Source organism: Balaenoptera ricei, chromosome 13 (genome assembly GCF_028023285.1).
Source record: "Balaenoptera ricei isolate mBalRic1 chromosome 13, mBalRic1.hap2, whole genome shotgun sequence".
Taxonomy (NCBI): Eukaryota; Metazoa; Chordata; class Mammalia; order Artiodactyla; family Balaenopteridae; genus Balaenoptera; species Balaenoptera ricei.
The window spans coordinates 38,510,864-38,525,966 of record NC_082651.1 but is presented as its reverse complement, the minus strand read 5'-3'; the positions used below and the strand labels follow the sequence as shown (position 1 = coordinate 38,525,966).

The window sequence follows — 15,103 nt, the reverse complement described above, 5'->3', positions numbered from 1 at the left end:
TTCTTATACGTATATATATATATATATATATATATTTTTTAATGTATTTATTTATTTATTTTTGGCTGCTTTGGGTCTTTGTTGCTGTGCGCAGGCTTTCTCTAGTTGCGGCAAGCGGGCTTCTCATTGCGGTGGCTCCTCGTGTTGCCGAGCACGGGCTCTAGGCGCGTGGGCTTCAGTAGTTGTGGCACACAGGCTCAGTAGTTGTGTCTCACGGGCTTAGCTTCTCCATGGCATGTGGGATCTTCCTGGGCCAGGGATCGAACCCATATCCCCTGCATTGGCAGGAGGATTTTTAACCACTGCACCACCAGGAAAGCCCCTTATACGTATTTATATTTCTCTTTTCAGAGCTGTCCTGACTCTTTCTTGCCTATCTGTTATGTTTGCCATTTCTCTAAAATTCTTTTTATCTTCTTTTTGATTTAAAAAATTTTTTTCCTCTTCTTGTTTGTTTCTCTTAAGGCATTATCCATTATGTTCATTCACTCGTATTATTTTATTTAATTTATTTAATTAATTAACTTATTTATTTTTGGAGGTGTCGGGTATTAGTTGCAGCACGTGGGCTCTTTGTTGCAGTGCGTGGGCTCTTCCTTGCGGCTCGTGGGCTCTCCAGTTGTGGCGCGTGGGCTCCAGAGTACGTGGGCTCAGTAGTTGCGGCGTGCGGGCTTAGTTGCCCTGCAGCATGTGGGATCTCAGTTCCCCAACCAGGGACCGAACCTGCATCCCCTGCACTGCAAGGTGGATTCTTAACCACTGGACAACCAGGGAAGTCCCCACTCTTGTATTATTTTAAATTTAGTCCTCATTTCTGAAACTTTTTTCTTTTATTTTGAATTCTGTCTTGAGTTCTATCATCTTACCTAATTCTGGTTTATGCTGTTCTTTCATCTTTTTTTTATTATGGTAAAATATACATAAAACAAAATTTATTATTTCAACCATTTTCAAGTATACAATTCAGTGACATTAAATACATTCACAATGCTGTGCAACCATCACCACTGTGCAAATTCAAAATAATTATGTCAAAAGATTGAGCAGGACATCAGAAAGATGGAGGCAGCAGCATAGCTTCTGAATCTCTCCAAACCCTTTCATGGAAGAAGATCAACTAAAACCAAACACCCATAGGTGGCATTTATCAGCATTTACCATTTCCAGAACTTTTCCACCATCCCAAACAGAGACTCTATAGCCACTAAACAATAACTTCCCATTCCCTCCTCGATCCATGTTCTTTCATCTTTCGCATTGTTTTTCCTAACATCTTTTAGCCCACTTTGAAATAATAGGTTACAGTTTTGATCTGTTTTGTGGACCTGTCTTTTCCAACTTGATTTTATTGTCTGAAGACATGCTATTCTGCTCCTTATTCTCTTTTTTCTTACACTACCTCTGTACGGGATTTGATCCCAATCCTTTTCTGTTACTGATTTTTGGATGAAAAAAGTTTTACAGCACTTTGAAAAGGTGGTGCGAGGCCATGTGGAAACATGCTCTTCATGGCTGTTTCATCAATGCTTCACTTATACTGCTTTGGAATAACTGTTTTCCAGGAGGCATAAACCAGTGGGCTTTACCATTGGACAGAGTGCAGAGAAAGGACCCCACGAAAGCTGATCACCTTAGCAGAAATGACTTAGTTATGATTTCACCCAAGATTGGTCACAAACCAGCCTGGGAAACTCAAGGCACCAGAGACAAGGCATAATGCCATCTTTCCTTCTCTCTGCCTCAGCTCTCAAGGATTGGTCACCTCCATGTTATTAGTAACTATTATTTGGTTTCTGTTCATAATTACTATCAGGAGACACAGCACTTAGGGGCCTAATTACACTGCCCAGCTACGCACCATTCTTCTTCATCTTGGCTTCCTGTCCACCAGCAGGAACCTGATTTAGTTTTGTTCTCCCTTCACCACAGCCCAGTAATTTTTGTGCATGACTCTCAGTCTCACCAGAATCTGTATCTCTCACTCTGCCCCAACATTCCACCCCATCACTCGCTCCCTGAAGTGTACTCTAGAAATTTCGGTCAACTGGATATTTTACCACTGTTCACCATCTCTTATGAAACCAGAAGACGAGCAGCTTTCTTATGGAATGACGGAGAACTTGTAAAGATAAAACACCAGTCTGCAGGAGAAAGGGAAGAAGAGAATGATGGAAATCGTTTCTGCAAAACTAGTTTTACATTACGTTTTGTTTGTTCCTGGTAAAGAAACTGAAATCTTCTAAACATTAAAAAAAAAATCTAAACCACTAAAGTCAATAATACAGGAATATAACTTTTGAAAAAAAGTTCTTTGGCTGCGCAGCATGTGGGATCTTAGCTCCCCAACCAGGGGTTGAACCCACGCCTGCTGCATTGGAAGCGCAGAGTCTTCACCACTGGACCACCAGGGAAGTCCCAGGAATATCACTTTTAAAGGAGAAGTTATAAACCCCTTGGTTCTATGAACTGGAGATTTTTAGTAAGAAGTCATGTATTTTAAATGACTTGGAGCTTTAAAGGAAGGAAGGAAGGAAGGGAGGAAGGAAAGAAGGAAGGAAGAAAAAGGGACTTCCTTGGTGGGGCAGTGGATATAATATCAAAAGTAAATTAATTAATTAAATAAATTTAAAAAAGAAAAAAAAATGCTGAAATCCACTGACTAATTATTCAGGCTATTATATCTTGCTATTTCCAGATACATCCCTTTATAAACTTTTGGTAAAAGGTTATCGTATGTCAGAACAAATGAATTACAGACTTTTCTATTTTTCCAAAATTTGAGAAATTCCCTTACATTTCTCCCTTCAAATTTTATAACAAGGGAAAAGTAGTGACAACCCTTATACTTACATTCAATTGCATCATCTGGCCACATGCCTTCTACATCAATCAAATATCTACAAAACAACAAAATTCGAGTCATTTGTAAATAAAAAGGAAAGAAAATCAAGTTTTTGCAAAAAAAGGTCCAATTGTGCTTTACAAATACAGATAGAAAAATCCTAAGAAAATATCAGCATATCTAATCAATAATTATTAAAGCATGATATATACCATGACTACAAAAAGGCTTTATTCCGGAGTTTCCCTGGTGGCGCAGTGTTGAGAATCTGCCTGCCAATGCACGGGACACGGATTCGAGCTCTGGTCTGGGAAGATCGCACATGCCCCGGAGCGACTGGGTCCGTGAGCCACAACTACTGAGCCTGCGCGTCTGGAGCCCGTGCTCTGCAACAAGAGAGGCCGCGATAGTGAGAGGCCCGCCCACCGCGATGAACAGTGGCCCCCGCTTGCCGCAACTAGGGAAAGCGCTCGCATAGAAACAAAGACCCAACACAGCCAAAAAAAAAAACAAACAAACAAAAAAAAAACAGGCTTTATTCCAAGGACCAAGGATGCAAGGATAACGCAACTTTAGAAAATCTATTAATATAGTTATTTACATTAATACAACAATTTAATCAATAAATGAAAGAGAATAAAATACAGGACCAAACTGGCAGATGTTAAAAAGTTATCTGATAACATACAACGGTCAGTTTCGGTCAAAATGCTTTGTACACTAAAAACAGGAGACTTAATATGACAAGAGTATTCATCAAGAACCAACAAATAACAAAAGACAAATTAGGACAAATATTAACATCATATCTAAAAAACCCTATCTAACCAACCATAGGAGCCAGAAACTTAGGAATCACCATCACTGACAGCTATTTCTCCCTCACCCTCATCCTCAACCCACCACCAGTGCTGACAATGATACTGCCTACATACCTCTAGAATCTGTCCACATCTTTCCACCAAAATGACCACCATACCCTGGTCCAAGCCACCATTATGCCCAATTTCTACACAAGTCTCCTAACTTGCTTCCTCGCTTCCACTCTTTCTCCCTGCAGTGTATTCTCCACTCGGTAGCAAAACGATAGGTTGAAAATGCAATTGGGTATGTTCCACACACTCACCTTCAACAAAAATAGTTCAATGGTTTTCTATTACTCTTCAAGTCTGAAACCTTAAACATAAGCCTGCACGATCGAGCTCCTACCCACACTTGCAGCTCCATTATGATGACATGCTCCCCCAACGGCCCCACCTTCCTGGCCAGTTCCTCCAACACAGCATATGCTTTCCTCTTAGAGGGTCTTTTGCTATTCCTTATGCTCAGAAATCTCTCCCCAACGTCCCTATCTGGTTAATACCTACTCATCCTTCAGATATCAGCTGAAACATCCCTAAACCTTCTCTAATCTCCATGATGAGATCAAATCCTCCCTAAAATATGCTCTCATGGTACCATGTCCCTCTCCTTGGCACCTGTCAGAGTTGTAATTCTACATGCAGAGTGTGATTCTTGAATAGCTATTCCCTCTCTGGACTGCTAGAATTCACAAAGGGCAGGCAGGTCAAGTCTCCTCACTCACAAAATTTCTCAAGTCTTTTTGCTAGCACCCAGCACAGTGCTTAAACATAACAGATGCTCAATACGTGTTTCCTGCATGAACAACCATACATTGGTACAGTGTAGCAACACCCACAAAAAGCATAAGGGCATAAACTCCTTGATGCAGAAGTCCCATTCTGAGTGAAGTTAACTGAGACAAAGCATATATATTCAAAGATGTTCACACAGGAATGTTCATTACTTTGATGTTTTATAATATCAAAAACTTCTGACTTGTACATGTTCATCAGTAAGCAAAGGAACAATGCAGCCTTAAAAAAAAAAATAAACCGATCAACAAAGGATTAATCTCCAAAATATATCAATAGGTCATGCAGCTCACTATTAAAAACACAAACAACCCAATCAAAAAATGGGCAGAAGACCTAAATAGACATTTCTCCAAAGAAGACATACAGATGGCCAAGAAGCACACGAAAAGCTGCTCAACATCACTAATTATTAAAGAAATGCAAATCAAAACTACAATGAGGTATCACCTCACACCGCTTAGAATGGGCATCATCAGAAAATCTACAAACAGCAAATGCTGGAGAGGATGTGAGGAAAGGGAACCCTCTTGCACTGCTGGTGGGAATGTAAACTGATACAGCCACTATGGAGAACAGTATGCAGGTTCCTTAAAAACTAAAAATAGAATTACCATATGACCCAGTAACCCCACTACTGGGCATATACCCAGAGAAAACCATAATTCAAAAAGACATATGCACCCCAATGTTCACTGCAGCACTATTCACAATAGCTAGGTCACGGAAGCAACCTAAACGCCCATCGACAGGTGCACGGACAAAGAAGATGTGGTACGCATATACAATGGAATATTACTCAGCGATAAAAAAGAACGAACTTGGGTCATTTGTAGAGACGTGGATGGACCTCGAGACTGTCATACAGAGTGAAGTCAGTCAGAAAGAGAAAAACAAATATTATATATTAATGCATATATGTGGAATCTAGAAAAGTGGTACAGAAGAACCGGTTTGCAAGGCAGAAATAGAGACACAGATGTAGAGAACAAACGTATGGACATCAAGGGGGGAAAGCGGGGCAGGGCGGGGGTCGGTGGTGGTGAGATGAATTGGGAGATTGGGATTGACATATATACACTAATATGTATAAAATAGATAACTAATAAGAACCTGCTGTATAAAAAATAAATAAATTTTTTAAATTCAAAAATAAATAAATAAATAAACTAATTAAAAAAAAAAAAAAAAAAAAAGAATGAGGTTGGGAGACTGTCAAAACAGCACACAGATCACACACTCAAGCCCCGGAAGATGGGGAACTGCCTTAAGTCCCCCACTTCGGATGACATCTCCCTGCCTCACAAGTCTCAATCCGACTGGGCTAGCTTTGGCAAGGGGACGGAGCTGGATCAGGAGCTGCTGCTGCCATATCTGGATCAAGTTCCAGTTTTGGTCTCTCATCCAACACCTAGTCAGACTCGCCTAGCACCTCAGCTGAGAGGAGCAAATTAGGATAGCTCAAAGAATAGGCCTCATACAGGATCAGCCTGAAGGAGTTTATGACCCTGGAAGAAATGGATCAGAAAAAAGGATCCGGGGGACTTCCCTGGTGGTGCAGCGGCTAAAGACTCCACACTCCCAACGCAGGGGGCCCGGGTTCGTTCCCCGGTCAGGGAACTAGATCCCACATGCATGCCGCAACTAAGAGTTTGCATGCCACAACTAAGGAGCCCACCGACTGCAATTAAGACCCGGCGCAACCAAATAAATGAATAAATAAAATAAAACAAATATTTAAAAAAAAGATCGGGGAGTGTGTGATCTGTATGATGCACTTTGTTTATGAGAACCCAATTTGATTTCTGCTGTGTATGCAGATCACCTGGGCTGTACAGATGACTGGCTGATGAGATCCTTCACGTGCCCCTCCTGCATGGAGACAGTTGATGCAGCACTGCTTTTGTCCTACGAGACTAACTGAGCCAGTGTCTCTCACCTGACTTCAAGTGAACCATCATTTTTGGTGGTTTTGATCTTTTGTGGTTGAGCCCAAAGAGCCAGGGATTAGGAATTAAGATCATGCATGAAAGTTTCCTAAAAATTCCTGAACGGCTGCAGATGTTGGGGAAAAGCACGTGATATTTTAGAAATTTAGGGGGAAAAAGGAGGATGGTATTTTTATGTAAAGCCTTCACCCAGTGTTGAAAAATATAATTGTTATTTAGATCTTGTTATTCCTCCAGTACATAGGAATTGTGTAAAGTGTTACAGCAGCTGTATATGTTTCAACTGTGTGCCAAAGATTAGGATAAAGATAGTGGTTGTTTTTCCTAAGTGAGATAACTTTCTTCTTCCCCCTACCCAAATTCTTTTCTGAAGTTGCTGGCATTTGGGTCAAGGTTTTATGAAAAGCCACATTTTAGAACACTGGCACAAAAAAAGGAGTTTTAAGCTGGTTTGCATAGTTCTTTTTTTGTTTTAGAATAAACATAGAGCACTTATATTTTTTACTTTATAGGAACTCCACAAGTTAAGGTCCCATTGTTCTTTTGCTGTGATTCTTGTTACTATTGACGTTGCTGTTTTCTGTCTTTGCTGGTTCTTTCTAATCTACCATTTGTCATTATTGGCATATGATCATCTCAGGGTCACAAGATGGCTGCTGTAAAACCAAATATCATATTCTCACAAAACAAGGAGGAAGCAGAAAAAGAGCCCAAATGGTCATTTTCCTAATGCCTATTTATCTTTTCTCAGAGAAAAATATCATTCTCATAAGCACAATAACAGCCTTCCCTTAATTACTCATTTGCCAAAACAGACTGATATGACCATTCATAAGACAATTCATGGCAAAGAGGGATATGATAATGATTGTCTTAGCCTAACAAGGATTTATCCACTCAAGCTGAATGCTTCACTCCTCAAAAAAGTCATAAAGTTCTATGAGCAAGGAAGAACTACTAAGTGACTGTTAAGTAAACCATCAGAATTGTTTGTCCAAGACCATACGATTCTTTCTTTCCACTGGAAATGGAATTCATTGCCTTAGGTCTTTTTCAATAGTGTACTATTACTGTTGGGGCTGGCTCTGTGCTTGAAAACCAGCTGAAAACCAGTTATAACCTGTTACAAGTGCTATATCTGTTTGCAGTTAAGAAATGCAGAATTCAAAGTGATCTCCTAGCTTGTAAGCCAACTGAGATTCACTGTCCCTCTTCTATAAAAAAAAATGAGCTAATGTGTCCAGAAACTAACTCTAGTAAAGTGGGGTTTAACATTACCCTTTCTTATGAGTTTCGTCAAATTATTTTGGTTGTTAACATGGTGATAATTAAAAGTCAAGGTAAATTTTAAATATTAAGAATTCTGATGTATTGAGCTTGAATTATGCCACCATGCTTATGTAAAAATGAAAGTGGCACCATGGTTACACTGAGAAAAGTTTCTCAGTTGTAACCATTTTGATTTCTTCTTTCCTGTGACCTCCTTCCCTGTTGTCTTGAAGCACAGCAAAAGGATACTGCATGTCTTCTTACTGTAGTGCTGAGGTTACTGAAGTTATATAAAACACATCTCAGTCTCTTGTTTCTTGGAAGGAAAGTCCTGCTAGTTGACTGACAATTCTAAGCAGGGAGAATTAAGAGAAATGTGTTTCATGTTTTGCACACAAATGAAGAATTTGTATAATCACGACTTCACAGCTGTGATCTCAAAAAAGAAGGAATTTCTCTCTTTCTATTTTTCTTGCAATTAACGTAAGAACACTCTAAATCTCTAAGCTTCTGAAGCGTTAGTAGAGATGGTCTAGTAAAGATGTAGTTGTAATGTTTTACCCATTTAGCATGTGTTTATTTTTCCTTATGTACTCCAAGGTGACATATTTGTTCAGCTCAGTGATCTTACAGCTAAAACAATCATTCATTAGTAAAAGGAGAAGCAATCTCAACCTAACAAATCAGAAGTGTTTCTTATTATTTTATACTGAGTTGAATATTTGACTCTTAACACTTTTTGCTACATACAAAACACAAGTCTCTTGAAGGGTTCCTCATAAGTGCATTATACAAGGATTTAGTATGTCCTAAGCACTTAAAGATTTGACATTCAACTGTAGTAGTATCCATGTTGGTTACTTTTCTTACGAGCCCCATGATGAGTTGGAGAAACACTGAAAGAATTAAGAGTATCAGGTTCTATTAAATTGTTACATGTATCTTGCTTAAGTTTGTGCTCATTTATTTATATCCAACTACATAAAGCAAATTTGGAGGAAAAAAAAGAATAATAAATAAATAAGAATGAGGTCTCCAAATATTGTCAGACGAAGATGTCCTCCATATATTAAATTATAAACCAGAATGTCTAAAACACTATACCATTAAATCACAGGTACAGTCAGTTCTGTATATCCAACGGTTCCATAACCTGCAGATATGGAAGCCCGACTGTACTACACCATTTTACATACGGGACTTGAGCATCCGAGGATTTTCGGATCCATGGGGAGTCCTAAAACCAATCCCCCTGCAGATACCAAGGGACCATTGTATATGCTTATATCTGCATTTTTTACGTCTGAAAAAATATGTGCTAAATTATTACTGGTGGTAACATCTGAGTAGGGGGCAAAATTGCCTTCCACTTCATACACTTCTCTGACTGCATTTTTTGCATTCAGCTTACATTAGCTTACATTACTATTGTAAACAGAACAATTTAAACATGCTCTGCCTCTTGGGGTTGGCAACTCACCTGCACATGAGGTAGCCAGTCCTGTTGAAACCATGGGTACAGTGGACACCAAGAAGTCTGTCTAGAAAACAGGGAATATGGAATTAAGTAAGCGAAGTAGATACACTAAAAACGAGTTATACAATTTTCTGAAGAGTAGCCTTTATTAGTTACCACAACACTACCACTATCCTGAAAAGGAAAAACTCTGAAGAAAAGAGTGTTTTTGCAGGAACGTACTATAAAGAATTAACTACTATACCGTCAAAATTCATTGTCTCTGGGAAATTTTGCATAGCCTCCAATCAGATGCAATAGTGTGGACTGGAGAATGCCCATCAGGAACTGATCTGACTATAGAAAAAGGGAGTGGAAAAAAAAAACAGGCTATCAGAAGAACAGAATTTGTTTTTGAGTGAAACAAATGGAATGCCTTCACTTTTAATGCTCAATATTAAAAAGAACAAACGGTTTCTGAAGGGCTCTTGGGGTCCCCAAAGCACTTCCATTCCTTCTCTCCTTCACTGCTCCTCACACGCCACGGGTCTATGTGCCTGGGGAGTTCTCGGGTTAAGTAGCACCGTTCTTATTTCACAATGAAAAAGTAAGGCTTGAGAACGTTAAGCCCAAGCTGCAGAGCAGGCAAACAGAAAAAAGACTAGAATCGAGTCTCAGATTTTTCCAACGATGCCACAGTATTTTGTGGTCCAGGACTTAAAAAAAATTATATGAGAGAGTAAATAAAAAACAACAACATGTAGCTGATCTCTGCAAAAGCTATGTCTGTGACTAGGTGGTGTCTGGCATTCGTCATCTCCTGCCTGGAATACTACCGCCCTACAATTCTAACAATCTCTTCTATTTCAACTGATCCTCCACATGGAAGATGTTCTCTCTCTAAAATATAAACTTGGCTGGATTGCTCTGTTGCTTAAAAATCTGTTGTAGCAATGCAACTTCCCTAACACGAAGCGTCTGCAACTTCTCCAGAGTCTCTGCCCCTGCCGTCAGTTCGGCATCGGCTACTGGTACCCCTTTCCAGACACTCATGGGTAGTGCCTACCTTTACCAACATTCTAGCACGACTATGTTATCTGGAGTTACGGACCACAGCCAGATCTCCACTTCAGCTGCTTCCTATCCAGGTGTTCTTGAGTGGGACATCACAGCAAGCACTGAAAAGAATTCTTCTTCACTCGGAGACTTTACTCTGGCACTCACTGACCGCCACACAGCTGCCTCCTCCATGTTTCTGGCAGCCCAGTATGATAAAACTTCAGACGCCAAGAACATGGTCCCTCTACATCCATCGCTTTCTGCCAGCCTTGCTCAGGGAACACCATCTCAGATTCCAAATCAGGGGCAGAGCCGCCTGTCACTTCCCTGCCAGGAAGGAAGCCAGGTATATTACTATAACCAAGGCACACTGGGGTCTTTACTGTATGGAGAACTTGGCTCCTGCCCGCAATCCTACGGCTCGGCGTCATACACAGGAAGTCGGGCCTCTGGGCAACCAGAAATGGGAATGGGACTGAAGGAGATTCAGCCCACAAATATCCGACCACCAGCTTCCACCTCTGCAGTCTGCCACCCTGTGCCTGCTCAACGCATCACAGAAACAAGTTTTCAAGGTGAGTATAACAAACGCCAGAGAAAGTTGAAGAATGAGGTCGGCATTCAAAAATGGGGTCAAATCGACAGCTGGGAAGGGGTGTAGAGGCAGGTAGAATTTAGATCCTGAGCCTTTAATAACCACTACCTTCGCTCAGTGCCCTCTGTTTTTAGACTCTACATGAGAACACCTAGGGCTTCCCTGGTGGCGCCGTGGTTAAGAATCCGCCTGCCAATGCAATGCGGGGGACACGGGTTCGAGCCCTGGTCTGCGGAGATCCCACATGCCGTGCAGCAACTAAGCGCATGTGCCACAACGACGGAGCCTGCATTCTAGAGCCCGTGAGCCTCAGCTACCGAAGCCCACGTGCCTACAGCCCATGCTCCGCAACAAGAGAAGCCACCGCGATGAGAAGCCCGCACACCGCAACCAAGAGTAGCCCCCGCTAGCCGCCAACTAGAGAAAGCCCGTGCACAGCAATGAGAGACCCAGTGCAGCCAAAAAAATAAATACGCAGAATAAATAAGTTCAAACAGTAAATAAATACATAAACATAAATTACAAAAAGAAGAACACCTAATGCAGGTGGGAAGGTGGGAGGGCCACTGTAGAGGTCATCTATGCTACATGTACAAGAACCCCGAGAGCACACCAATCGGTACCACACTTTTCACTGCTGTAGCCGATCGTTCCCCCTGTACTGCCACACTGTAGCACTCCCTTCCCTCATCTACTGCTATAGTCTCTTTGGAAGGTGTTTCAGAACTCTTGTTATGAGAGTGCCAGTTGAACTGTCCTCACTTCCTTCATTTATACCAGGATTGAAGACCTTGTGGTCCGAGATCCTGTCCAGAGAGCAAGCAGGCTAAGACTCTGTCTTTGCTGATGTATTTCATCAGAAAGGGCTCTACCCCCTCTCCTAGTTCATGGTGTGACGTGTTCTTGGCCTCTCGGGAGAGTGGGGAGAATGGAAAGGACCCTATATGAGAATATGCTAGGCTCTGTAAAACATTTCAGGTTTTTAAAAATAAGACTCATTTTGTATTGGACTTATAACAGTCCTATGAAATACAAAGCGAGCCGAGAATCAGTGACAGGAAAGGCTCACCAGTAAGAATTACAACAGTCACCGCTTACCTCGTAGCATAGGGCACTGTCCATGATCCTTAAGAAGAGTTAGTAGAAATGCCTTGCCCATCTTGCCCCTGAACCCCTTGAAAGGTACATGACTGCTGTGTTGGTGTTTAGGGGGAGCATCTCACTTACCAGGGACTGACTTCTCCCTTGATCCCTTTGTAGGGATGGAGACCTCCCCCCTGGTGATGAAAAATTCCCTGGGATTGCAACCTCCAAGCCAGACGTTTTGTGTGACACAAAGTCAAGAACTCCCCAAGTCCTGCAGTAGCAGAAACAGCCACATACTTGAGAGTAACCCACCATCTGAACTTGGGGACATTTCAGTGACAGCTCCAGTCCAGAGTGCCAGGCGTCTCCTGGCCCTGCCTCCAGCTCCAAGCCAGGGACAAATAGAGAGTAAGCACGTGGATGATATCAAAACCAAGCTTTCAAAGCCTCTGGATGCCTACCAGATCCCAACAGAGAACCAAGATCCTCCACTACTCCCTTTAGGAATCCCTGATATTCACCAGCCGCTGGCCTGCACCGATCCCCTCAGCCAAGAGGAGCAGCCTGGTTCTGAAAATGCTGATCTGGGAGAGAACAGCCGGAGTCGTCAGGACCTAGGGACACTTGAAAATGGGACTGAACCTAGCAGTGGTCTTGCAGACATTACTACACTGGCGGAGGATATTCACCTTCCCCAGCTCTTTAATCCTTTGAAAGAGCTTGATCAATCCCAAGGTCCCAACGTGATCAAAGCTAAAGACACCAGAGCCATTAAGGTGAATCAGGTGCAGGAAAAGCCAAGTGTCATAAAGGTTCCCTCTGATCAACCCAGGAAGAACAAACAGAAAGCCTCTGAGCCTATCAGTGGCGCTCCCAAGGCCAAAATCCAGCCAAAGAATCCAGAGTGCCTGTTAGGGGGAGAAGTGGTTACCTGCCACGCTGCAGTCAGTGACAGGGCTCCTGTGAACACGGCCAAGCACTCTCAAGGCAAACCTCAGAAAGCTGCATCCAGAAAGATCAGCAAAACTAAGAGCCACGGGCAGGAAAAGACCAAAAGGACCAGAGGGAGAAACAAGGCTGAAGAGAACAAGCAGTCAGGGAACAAAGTCAAGGCAGAAGAGAAGCCAGCAATCCCCCACACGAAGCGAAAGGAACACCAAACTGAGCTTCTCCAACAGAGCTTTCAAAAGCCTCGAACCTCCCTTGGCGTGCGCATGCTGGAGTCTGTGAAGGTTCTTCATGCGCTGGGGAAGAAGAATGAGACGAAAACTGGGCTCTCTTCCTGTCGGCTCTTGGGAAAGTCAAGCAACCCCAAAGACCCCCAGCCACCCCCAGCTATCCAGCCATGGCGGCATACCCCACGTGAGGGGAAGGGTCCTGAGAAAACGCAAGTCCAAGCCCAGAAACCAGACAGCAGTGCTGAAACAGAGTGTCCATCTCCACCCCAGTATGAGCGGCCTCCTCCTGGGAAGGTCAAGTTGATACCTCTGCCTTTTTCTGCCTGGGACAAGCCTCAAGCTCGACCCGCTCCTCGGAGGCCACAGTCTCTGGCCTCACATCGGCCTGCTGGGGCTTACCGTGCCCAGCCTGGTTCTACTGACTCAGCTCAACCTGCTGCAGTCAATTCATCCCAGCCAGCTCCTGCCTCTTTGCCAGGCCCCGCCAAACCAGCTCAGCCAACTGTGACCAACCCAACCCAACCGGCTTGGACCAACCACACCCAGCCTCGTGTCCCTCAGTCTGCTGCTCCTAGGCCTGCACCCTCCAAAACTTCATCTGGCGCTCCTCTCCAGCGGGAGCCTGTTCCCCCTGCTGTGAATAAGCGCCAGGCCCCACCCAAGCTCCAAACCCAATTTCTACTCCAAGACTTCAGCAAGCAACGAGTTCCATGGAGGGAACCCAACGTGCCTGAGCCAGTCATGTCAAAGCCCATCGAACAAGAGCAGAGGCCAGAGCGAGAGGCCATGAAGAGGCGGGCTCAACAACAACGGGAGAATGCTGCCAGATACACCTCTTCGGGCAAGCTGCAATTTTTCACCGAGAGGGAAAACGAAATGGAAATTGCCGACTACTACGGATACGTCAAGTGAGAGCTGCTAGGATTCTTGGTGCCACCTTGGCCACCAGCTGTTCTTCCATACACAGGTAAGACAGGTATAGAACTGAATAAGTAAATGGAATACAATTAATAGACGAGTAACAAACCTTTCGAATTTTCAGATGCTGCTAACTGGGGCGTGAGAAAGGAAGGACTGAAAGTTGGATGGGAGAATGAAGGAAAGGGGTAAAAACTGAGCAAAGAGGAAGGAACTTGGCCCAGGGCTAGGAAGGCCAAAAGAGACGTATGGATTTAGGAAAGGAAGCAGGAGTGAGGATGAAATGGCAGAAGTAAAAAGCAGGGTCAGAGGTCTGGGTTGAAAGAACACAATTGGAGTAGAGTTGAAGGTGACAGAAGAGGAGTCTAGGTTTACTAGGAGAAATAGAAAAAGTCTCTCGGGGACGCTGGCCTTAAGTCTCACAACCACCAGATAGGTATTTCAGAAAACAAGAGGTTCAGGACACATCTCTGAAAGGTCTGAGTTGCCTTATTCAGGTGTGACTGTAGTGGGGGAATAGGGAAATCTACCAGAGAAGTGGCTAGGGCTCAGAGTTATCCTAGGGGCAGCTGACGACAGGGGCAGAGCCAAGGGAACTGCTGGATCAGGAGGCCCACGAACAAATCAGGGGCAGAGCCGCCTGTCACTTCCCTGCCAGGAAGGAAGCCAGGTATATTACTATAACCAAGGCACACTGGGGTCTTTACTGTATGGAGAACTTGGCTCCTGCCCGCAATCCTACGGCTCTGCGTCACACACAGGAAGTAGGGCCTCTGGGCAACCAGAAATGGGAATGGGACTGAAGGAGATTCAGCCCACAAATATCCGACCACCAGCTTCCACCTCTGCAATCTGCCACCCTGTGTCTGCTCAACGCATCACAGAAACAAGTTTTCAAGGTGAGTATACAGACGGCAGAGAAAAGTTGAACAATGAGGTCAGCATTCAAAAATGGGGTCAAATCGACAGCTGGGAAGGGGTGTAGAGACAGGTAGAATTTAGATCCTGAGCCTTTAATAACCACTACCTTCTCTCAGTGCTCTCTGTTTTTAGACTCTATATGAGAACACCTAGGGCTTCCCTGGTGGCGCCTGCC

The 15,103-nt window shown here is 43.3% G+C and overlaps 1 long non-coding RNA gene across 1 annotated transcript; it reads right to left on the bottom strand.

Annotated features, from left to right (window-relative positions):
* Nucleotides 1-917: 917 nt before the first annotated feature.
* LOC132376996 (uncharacterized) lies at nt 918-10,208 on the bottom strand. Its single transcript, XR_009506498.1, has 4 exons — nt 9,437-10,208; nt 9,196-9,256; nt 2,851-2,897; nt 918-2,141 (listed from the first exon to the last, which is right to left on the bottom strand). It is a non-coding gene; the product is annotated as an uncharacterized LOC132376996 (long non-coding RNA).
* Nucleotides 10,209-15,103: the final 4,895 nt, after the last annotated feature.